The sequence below is a fragment of the Rhinoderma darwinii genome, chromosome 10 (genome assembly GCF_050947455.1).
Source record: "Rhinoderma darwinii isolate aRhiDar2 chromosome 10, aRhiDar2.hap1, whole genome shotgun sequence".
Taxonomy (NCBI): Eukaryota; Metazoa; Chordata; class Amphibia; order Anura; family Rhinodermatidae; genus Rhinoderma; species Rhinoderma darwinii.
Window position 1 is genome coordinate 79,241,427 of NC_134696.1, and position 9,530 is coordinate 79,250,956.

At 39.3% G+C, this 9,530-nt stretch overlaps 1 long non-coding RNA gene across 2 annotated transcripts in view; it reads left to right on the forward strand.

Annotated features, from left to right (window-relative positions):
- Positions 1-7,804, forward strand: part of LOC142661504 (uncharacterized) — a 30,320-nt gene extending 22,516 nt beyond the window's left edge. For both annotated transcript variants that reach the window (XR_012850753.1, XR_012850752.1), the window contains exon 3: positions 5,820-7,804. This is a non-coding gene — a long non-coding RNA (uncharacterized LOC142661504). The remainder of the gene's footprint in view (positions 1-5,819) is intronic.
- The last annotated feature ends 1,726 nt before the right edge of the window (positions 7,805-9,530 follow it).

Genomic DNA, 9,530 nt, shown 5'->3' on the forward strand with positions numbered 1-9,530 from the left:
TCAGCCCTGATTGGAAAGGGCTAAATGACAATAGGAACGATTACCGTATTTTTCTGACAATAAGACGTAGTTTTTAGCAAGAATAAATCTTGCTAGATTTTTTGCTTCTTATAGTCGGCAGTCAAGGGACCCGACTGCACCAGACCCCGTGACCTCTTCTTTAATTGACCCCTTCCCAACCCATGACGTGCCGGACAATCATGGAGCGCGGTGGTGATGTTTGGAGCGGGCTCACGCACTGAGCCTGCTCGATACACTGCAGGTGTCAACTGTGTTTTACAGTTGACAAGCTGCTAAAACAGCCAGGAACAGCAATTGCGCTGTTCGTGGCCGTTTAACTAGTTAAATACCGCGGTCAATAGCGACAGCGGCATTTCTAGGGGTTTCCCATGAAGGATATTTATGACATATCCACAGGATAGCAAGAGAAAAAAGGATTTTTGAAGCAGCACTGATCCCGAGTATGGTGCGGTGCACGCTGTCAAGCCAGGCAAACCCACTCCGGCATGATGTAAATTTAAAAGAAGTAGTAGGACAACAGCACACGTCTTCAAATGATCAAAGTGGTTTTATTGTCAAGACATCCACAAACGACAGGCAACGTTTTGACCCCTCACTCACTATGGGTCGAAACGTTGCCTGTCGTTTGTGGATGTCTTGACAATAAAACCACTTTGATGATTTGAAGAAATGTGCTGTTGTCCTACTACTTCTTTGAAATATCCACAGGATATGTCATAAATGTCAGATAGATATGGGTCCAACCTCTGGGACCTGTACCTATCTCTAGAACGGGGCCCCCTTAACCCCGTTCTAGCTTTTTGTGTTCTCCCGGCCACTTAATAATTACATGGTCGAGTTACGTAAACAGCGTAACCTACTGAGCTACGCTGTTTCCGTAACTCCTATAGAACTGAATAGTAGTTACGCTTGCATGCTATGCTGCTTCTGTAACTGGCATTCACTACTGTGGGAGTTGCGGAAACAGCGTAGCTCAGCGAGATTGGCTGTTATCGTAAGTAACAGCGTAGCTCGCATGCTATGATACGCTGTTTCTGTAACTCGACAATGTAATTATTAAGTGGCCGGGAGAGAACAAAAAGCTGTAACGGGGTTTAGGGGGCCTCGTTCTAGAGATAGGTGTGGGTTCCTAGAGGTGGGACCCACATCTATCTGACATTTATGACATATCCTGTGAATATGTCTTAAATGTCCTTCATGGGAAAACCCGAGGGGGACGGCCCCCTCCAACAGCCCAACGGCCCCCCATGCAACACGATCGGGGGGCCGTTTGACATTGCAGCCCGGGGCCTAATGAAGGCCCCCTGATCTGCCTTCTGCCTCCAGCAGTGCTTAGCAGAAGCCTGTAAAAATGACGATATACTGCAATTCATTTGTATTGCAGTGTATTGTACCAGCGATCTAACGATCGTTGGTTCAAGTCCCCTAGGGGAACTAATAAAATGTGTAAAAAAAAAAAGTTAGATACATTTTCAGGAGTGTAAAAAAAGAAACATTTTTAAAAGTTCAAAAATAAAACCTTTTCTGATTTTTCCCCAAGTACAATGTAAAAAATGTAAACCTTAGCACTAAGAATAAAATTAAATAAAAAGTGATTAAAAAATCATATGTACCAAAAAATCATGTCAATAAAAACTGCAGCACGTCCCACAAGCAATAAGCTCTCACACCGCTCAATCGAGGAAAAAATATAAAAGTTATGGCTCTCAGAAAGTGGCAAAACAGAACAAATTTTTTTTTAACAAATAGTTTTTTCTTTGTTAAAGTAGTAAAATATTAAATACGTTTTCCCTATTTTATGTTGTCTAAAACCTGGGTGCGTCTTATAGTCTGAAAAATATGGTACATTTAATTGTCAATTTATTAATTTCTAGGGAAAATAATGTAGGAATAGCACATCATATTCTACTAAAAATGCTCCAGAATTGTTATTTTATGGGGAATGCAAGTATTTTCTAAAACAAACATGTCAGCTGGAATTATTTCCCGCATTTTGGCATATATGTGATCACGTGGGCACAGCAGTTATGCCTAATCACTACTACATAATCACCAGTGGGAGGGCAATTCCCACTCCAATGACCGAGGTGGGACAAGCATCTGACCCTGACTGTTTAATCATTAAAACATGATCAGTGATGATTGTGGTATTGACGAATAGAGGGGTTCCTTCTGTACCCCTCCAGTGAACACTGTCATTGCAATTGCCGGGGTACACTGTTCTACAGAGACTGCCCAGGGGCCTATAAATAAGCCTCCAACCTCCCAGGGCTGTCCTGTGAAATTGCATGTTAGGACACGGGCTTCTCAAACTTTTACCACTAGGTTCTCATCAACCAGAACAAAGTGATGCTTGGACCTCACCATTGGTTGAGATCAATGCCTAAATCAGAGATTGGTGCAGTTAGAGAAAGACCTGTGCAGCATATGATCATTCCAGTCAAAACTACCACCCTAGGCCCGCCTCACAGCTTGAGAAGCACTGCTCAAAAAGCTGCCGTGAATATTTTCACACACTGGCATAATGTACTGGCATGAAAATGAAAGTGAAAAATGATTTTAAAAAGTTTATGATAATATAAAATAACACTACACAATATACAATAATCACAATTATTTTCTTAAATAAAAAATGTTTAATAAACAAAAAACGCAAAAATATCCCTATACGCGTCATAACCTGTGCAACCTATCACATGTATTCATTTATGTTACTTATTTTATATATAACGGCAACATATTCCGTGGCACAGAACAGAAGTTATCCTCTTATCCTCTGTTGCTGTCCATAGTGGGGATCACAATCTAAATACCCAGTCCTTAAATTTTTGGAGTGCGGTAGGAAATCATGGTACTCAGAGGAAACCCACACAAACACAGGGGGCACATACAAACACCATGTGCAGATGTTGTTCTTGGCGGAGTTGGACCCAGACCCCAGTGCTGCAAGGCAACAGTGCTAAACACTGAGACACAATGCTGCCAAAATAATAATTAACAATGAATGGCGTTATTAATAATAATAATAATAATAATAATAATAATAATAATAGTGAAAAAGCTTTTTTATGCATTTCAGTATAATAAAAGATTTATAGAAATTCTACACTAAACTATATGCACATGAAATGGAGCCTTAAAATATGTAGAACTCGTCAAGTCCTCAAATAATTATTTAGATGTAAAAATGTAGATAGAAAATAGTTCTGGCTTATAGAATGTGAGGAGGCTAAGACAAAAAAAAATCCCTTGGTCCTTAGGGCTGAACTTGACTTCATCCTCATAGGGATAATGTAGATGCATTTGTAGCAAAAATTAGCAGAAAAATACTCTAATAATAAAATAAAAAAATAACCGTTTTTATACTGAAATGAACATGCATTGAAGCAGTGACAAAGAACCCATATTCATATAATATTGTACTCATAACATATTATCCACCAGCAGTTTGTATGGTATTTATCCAAGTCAAGGCAAAATCACACATTATTATTACTAGGGTTGTGTGAAATATTCATTATATTTTGGCACAATATAAATCTGCATGAAATAAAGTCAAATATCTTTGACATATTTGTGAAATGGTTAAACAGAACGAGTGATAGTGAAAACATTTGAATTATTTCATTTAAACACTTGTAATGTAACTAAATATTTCATATAATGTATTTCTATATATGTGCACTTTGCTTGTATGTGGGTTACACTCCGTTGGCAGTTTTTCTATATGTTGATGTAGGGTGGGTAAATTAGAGGAAGTGCCACAATAATTTTGTTGCTCATTCAGCTTGTACATTAATCATTCTGAATCAACAACAGTCATGCAATACTAAGTATGTATCGTCAAAAAAAAAAAAAAAAAGAATAAACAGACTCAGCTGGTGACACCCCCTCTCTGCATGCCATGCTTCCAGGGACATGCCAAGTCAAATTAACATCATGCTCACTGAAGATGGTTTGGCTAGCAGGCTGAAAAACTGCTAAAAAGACACAAACATATCTCAGAGTCTGCAACGCAGTAGACAAGAGAATGTAGATACTATTACCAGAGTGTTTTACAGCAAAACTCTGTTTGCAAATATTTTGCATTGAAAATGCCCGGGTTTAACCAAACTTATGGGATGGTATTCGTTCCTCTGTCCGAGTGAAGTTGGTAACATTCTGGATTTAGGATTCACCGTGTTGTTTTATTTCACTATACTGAACATAATGCACAGAACTTCTATTTCTGATCTTACACTAGACTCCATAATATGTTCACACTAAACTGTGTAGGCTTCGTTCACATCTTCATTGAGGTCCCGTTCTGATGTTCCATTGGAGGTTTCTGTCAGAACGGGACCCTGAACAGACACAAACTGACACGAACCTCTGGTTTCCGTTCATGTCAGTTTGTGTCTGTTCAGGGTCCTGTTCTGACGGAAACCTCCAATGGAACATCAGAATGGGACCCCAACGCAGATGTGAACGAAGCCTATGTAATGTGATAAAAGTTAACCAGATTCCCTATAATAGATGCAGCATGCAGTTTTCACAGCATCTAGTGTTTTTCTATATCAAATTAACCTCTTTACACATATGACACATACAAAATCTATATGAACACTATATACACTCAAATATGGGCATAGGTTAGGGTGTGGACTTCCCCATACTTCCAGAGCTACATCGCTCTTGCCTGGAATAGTTAGGGTCACTTCACACTGTATTTTTTTAGCGCTGATTTTGACACGGAAACAGAGCCGGAAACAACACCAAAAAACACCCCAAATCGCCACCCATTAATTTTAATTGAAGGCTGAGGCATTTTTTCCCAGGTGGCATTTGACCGCTTGCAGTGAAAAAAAGCAGCATGCTCTTTACTGGAGGGGTTTTAGTCTGTGACCTACCATTTAAATCAGTGGGAGGCAGAAAAAATGTGCCCTCCTTTAAAGCGTTTTTCTTTGGTGCAGTTTTTGCCCAAAACACCCATGGTTTTTGTATTTCATACATTTAAAAACGTTTTTTTAAACAAAAACTGTGGAAAAAAGCGCATCGAAAAACGCAGCAAAAAGAGCATCAAAAATTGCTAGCATTTCAAAATTTGCCTCAAAAGTCCATAAGGAATTTTGAGGCAGATTTTTTCTGCTTGACAAAAACCTTCATGTGCACTTACCCTTAACAGAAAGTTTGGTTGCCATATAAAGGCAAGATATATATATATATATATATATATATATATATACACGCACACACACACATATATATATATATATATATATATATATATATATATAGAGAGAGAGAGAGAGAGAGAGAGAGAGAGAGAGACATATTTTTGTAAAGTAAAGCCAGAAGGACATATTTTAGGGCATTTGTTGAGAGCAGAGTAGCAGGGTGGCTACTAAAACATGAGGGGAAAAAGCATCTTTTCGGTAATCAGAACAATAGAGACATTATAGGCAATTCAAAATAAATCAGTAAAAATACCAAAGGTTACCATCGAGCTGAACAGATAAACCATACAACACAGACAAAGGGGAGGAAGGAGAAGAAAAAAAAAGAGGACTGTTGGAGAGCTGAAGAGTAATGGTAGGGATTCTCTGTGGAAGCATTTCTGATGTTTCCTTAAAATGTAGCCTATGATACCAGATTTTGTAGAATTTGTCATGAGAGTTATGAACAGTCCACCATCCACATCACCTCCTAGACTCTACAGAATAACTTTCCGATGGCAGGAACAGTCGTCTGGCGCTACAAAGCTGGAATACTGGCACAGGCAGCGTAAATTAATTGTCAAATATCTTTTTTTCTTGCAGGCAGAGATGTGAACGTCACAGAGATAAAGCAGAAAGGTAAAGAAGTAAAGCAGATTCAGAAAACTTGGAAGTAATTCACCACACATTGGACCATAAGGTGGACAACATGGGTAAAAACCCAGAAAATATGTAACAACGATCCAACCTCAGAGTCATATCTCCAGTAGGGAGGGAAGACTGAGGGCATGAGTGCATGGAGCTTGGAGAGGACTCTGTACCAGTGAGAGAGTATCTTAAAGACTATCCTACTGGACCCATGGGCAAGTCGGTATAATCTATCACATTGTTCTGGTATGGAGGACGTCTCTAGGTTTCTCATCCAATTCAGTTTGCTCCTCGCATTTGATGGAGTTGAGGATCCCATATATGTATGAAAAAGCGTGTCAAATGACCCTAGACACATTACAAACTAATTTAAACAGTATTTTAGCTCACGCAAATTCCCTAGGCGACTGGAGAGAGCCCAGGAAATGCTTGAGCTGGGTCATTTGCCAAGGAGATAGAGAGCAAGGTTCTGTACACAATCCAATATGGGAAAGGTTAACTTCCAAAGAATCACACTAGAAATGCAGAAACTCTTAACTGTCTGCATGACAGACAAGTACAGAATGATCCTCTGTTCATCCCCGGAGGAAACAAAATTAAACTGAGAAGACGTATGTCAGGAAAATGTTTCTTGAATAGGTTTTGTGGGCTCCCACTCCATCACCCCATGAAGACAATCCAGTGTATGGGCTGCCTATTAAGCCTGATTCTGTACCATCCCTTAAAGAAAGGAAAAGTTCATACAAAAGGGGCTGCCAGCCTGGGAAAGATCAAGTGACTTAAGTTTAGTTAGTCCTGGAAAGGCAGAGGACTTTTATGTTTTTCCATGTTTTTATTTGAACCATTTATTTAAATGTATTTATTGGCAGAGGTCAGTTTAAACAGAAAACCCTCTGTTGTGAACTAAATTTCCTGATGTTCCTCGTGCTGTTAGTCTGTCTACCCCTGGAGAGAGCAGTCCCACGAGCTGATCCCATTACAGAAGATAAAAAAAACTAAAAAGTTACGAGTGCTGGAATTATATAAGGTAAATATGAAACAAATATTCTGGCCCATTGGCCCCAATTAGTATGGACATATTTGATGGTATTGTAAACAAAATAATCTATAGAATTAATTCACACACTAATCTATGGAATTTGGGAAATGGAATTAAAAAAATCACATAACTGCACATGTTTATATTTCTTTGTTGTGCACTGCACACCTTTTTGCTGTGTTCCTTCCATGATAAAATAGAGATTTTCTAAAAAAAATAAAAACATAAAAAACCCCCAAGGCATTAAATACTGTAGCTACAAAGACTGCAGAATAAAAAAGTTAGGAGTTCTGGAATGATTATGGTTAAAAGGAAAACAATCAATCGGGTCCTAAGGTACAAAATTAGCATTTATTTTTATTAGCAAACATCTAATTATATCGTTGTGTCACTAAGAGTTACATAAGAATCATCTTTAGTTAATATGCTGAACTGGGTGGACTTACGCCTTTGTTTCAGCCTTACATTTTATCTTACTATGGTACTATCTAAGTTTACTGTATTTCATTTGTCAAATAATAATTTTTCATGTTATTTGGATTATTGTTCAGAGGTTGGTGCCCTATTTTCTTTCTATGGAATAGTAATTCTCTATCCCTTTAGACGCTGAATGTCAGCTGTATATGGCTCCTACTAACACACATATTTCAGAAATATGATTTTTTTACACCAACCTGGATCTTAATTTCATTGAGCCATAGAGCATTTATAGCCAGGTAGACTCTCTGGATCTCTAGAAATCTAAGTAGATATTGTGCATTATGTGACATGCAGTAAAAATTGTAAGCAGGGATGAAAACACAAAACAAAGAAAAAAACAAAACCTAACAGCCTATGTTGTCCTGTGTGAACCCGGCCGAGAGATTATTTTATACAGCGGTATTTCTAGAGTTTACCTTATGAGAGAATCACTTCTGTAATTGTTTTGTTATGAAAGATTCAATATTAAATTGTATTAATACTGTTTGAATAAAACCTGTTTGTGAAAAAAAATAAAAAATGTTATTCTACATTAATTCTCCAAAATGTGCATTGATTCTACTATCTCAATAGTTGATCAATCCTTGAAAATGTTCTTCTCCATTGATTTTCCAATATGTAAATTTAGCAGGTATTTGGCATAATGTTTAATGACTGATCCAGCAAGAAGAATTATCTTAATTTTTTTTACTAATGAAAATATATTCTTAGGCTGGGTTCACACGTGGCGGAATTTCACTTGAATACCGCTGCGGACACTCCGCAGCGTTAATCCGCAGCGGAGCCGTTTCTGCATTGACTTCCAATTCTATTTAGAAGTGTTCGTTTAGACGATGCATAAAATTCCGCTGCGGAGCATAGGCTGCGGAGCGGAATTTGGTGTCCGCAGCATGCTCTGTCTGTTGCGGAGCAGTGGCGGACTGGTTGCGGACTCATGGCGGAATTTATCCATTGACTTCAATGGAGATTCTTAGTTCCGCAATGAAGTCCGCAGCTGTCATGCACATGTTATGTGTGCTGCGGATGCGTCTTGCTTTTTTGCCATGACATTTCTTCATTCTGGCTGGACCTATGTATTTCTAGGTCTACAGCCAGACTGAGGAAGTCAATGGGGCTCCCGTAATCACGGGAGCGTTGCTAGGCGACGTCAGTAAATAGTCACTGTCCAGGGTGCTGAAAGAGTTAAGCGATCGGCAGTAACTGTTTCTGCCCCCTGGACAGTGACTACCGATCCCAATATACATCAACCTGTAAAAAAATAGAAGTTCATACTTACCGAGAACTCCCTGCTTCTGTCTCCAGTCCGGCTTCCCAGGATGACGTTTCTGTCTAAGTGACGGCTGCAGCCAATCACAGGCTGCAGCGGTCACATGGACTGCCGCGTCATCCAGGGAGGTCGGGCTGGATGCCGAAAGAGGGACGCGTCACCAAGACAACGGCCGGTAAGTATGAAATTCGTTTATTTTCACTAGGGAAAGTGCTGTCCCTTCTCTCTATCCTGCACTGATAGAGAGAAGGGAAGCACTTTTCCCGCAGTCCGCAGCAGCTAGTCCGCATCAATTTACTGCACATTTTGGGCAGATCCGCAGCCGTAATCCGCAACCCGGATTAGGTGCGGCATTGATGCGGACAGTTGCGGAGGAAATCCGCCACGTGGGGGCATGCCCTAAAACATATTTCTTTCCAATCTATTTTTAATTTCTGATGGAACATAATTTGAATTAATTTGAATTTCTTTATTAGATTAAGTGGGTATCCATCTTGCCTGAGCTGTGAAAAGATGATCCAGAGATTTACTTTACAACAGGTACCTGGACATAAGAAAACTAAGTCAGAAAATGACTAATTTACATGTATGAGAGAGTGCTGTGGGCATGCTCTGTGTCATGTACTGTAGTCAATGTGCAGGGAGAGTGAGGAGGAAAAGGACCAGAGCTGTCTGTGCTTTCTACTGTACATTGTGTGACCCTGTGACCCCGAGTTATCTGCCTGTATTATCTACTGTATTATATCTGTCTTTGAAGGGCGTGAACAAGTGTACTGAGCACTGCTTACTAGAACAAAAATAAAAATTATGTGGTCCACAAAAAAAAGTGCAGCTGCACACCTAATCCTGTACAAGACATCAGCCTACTTTTGAGAGACTT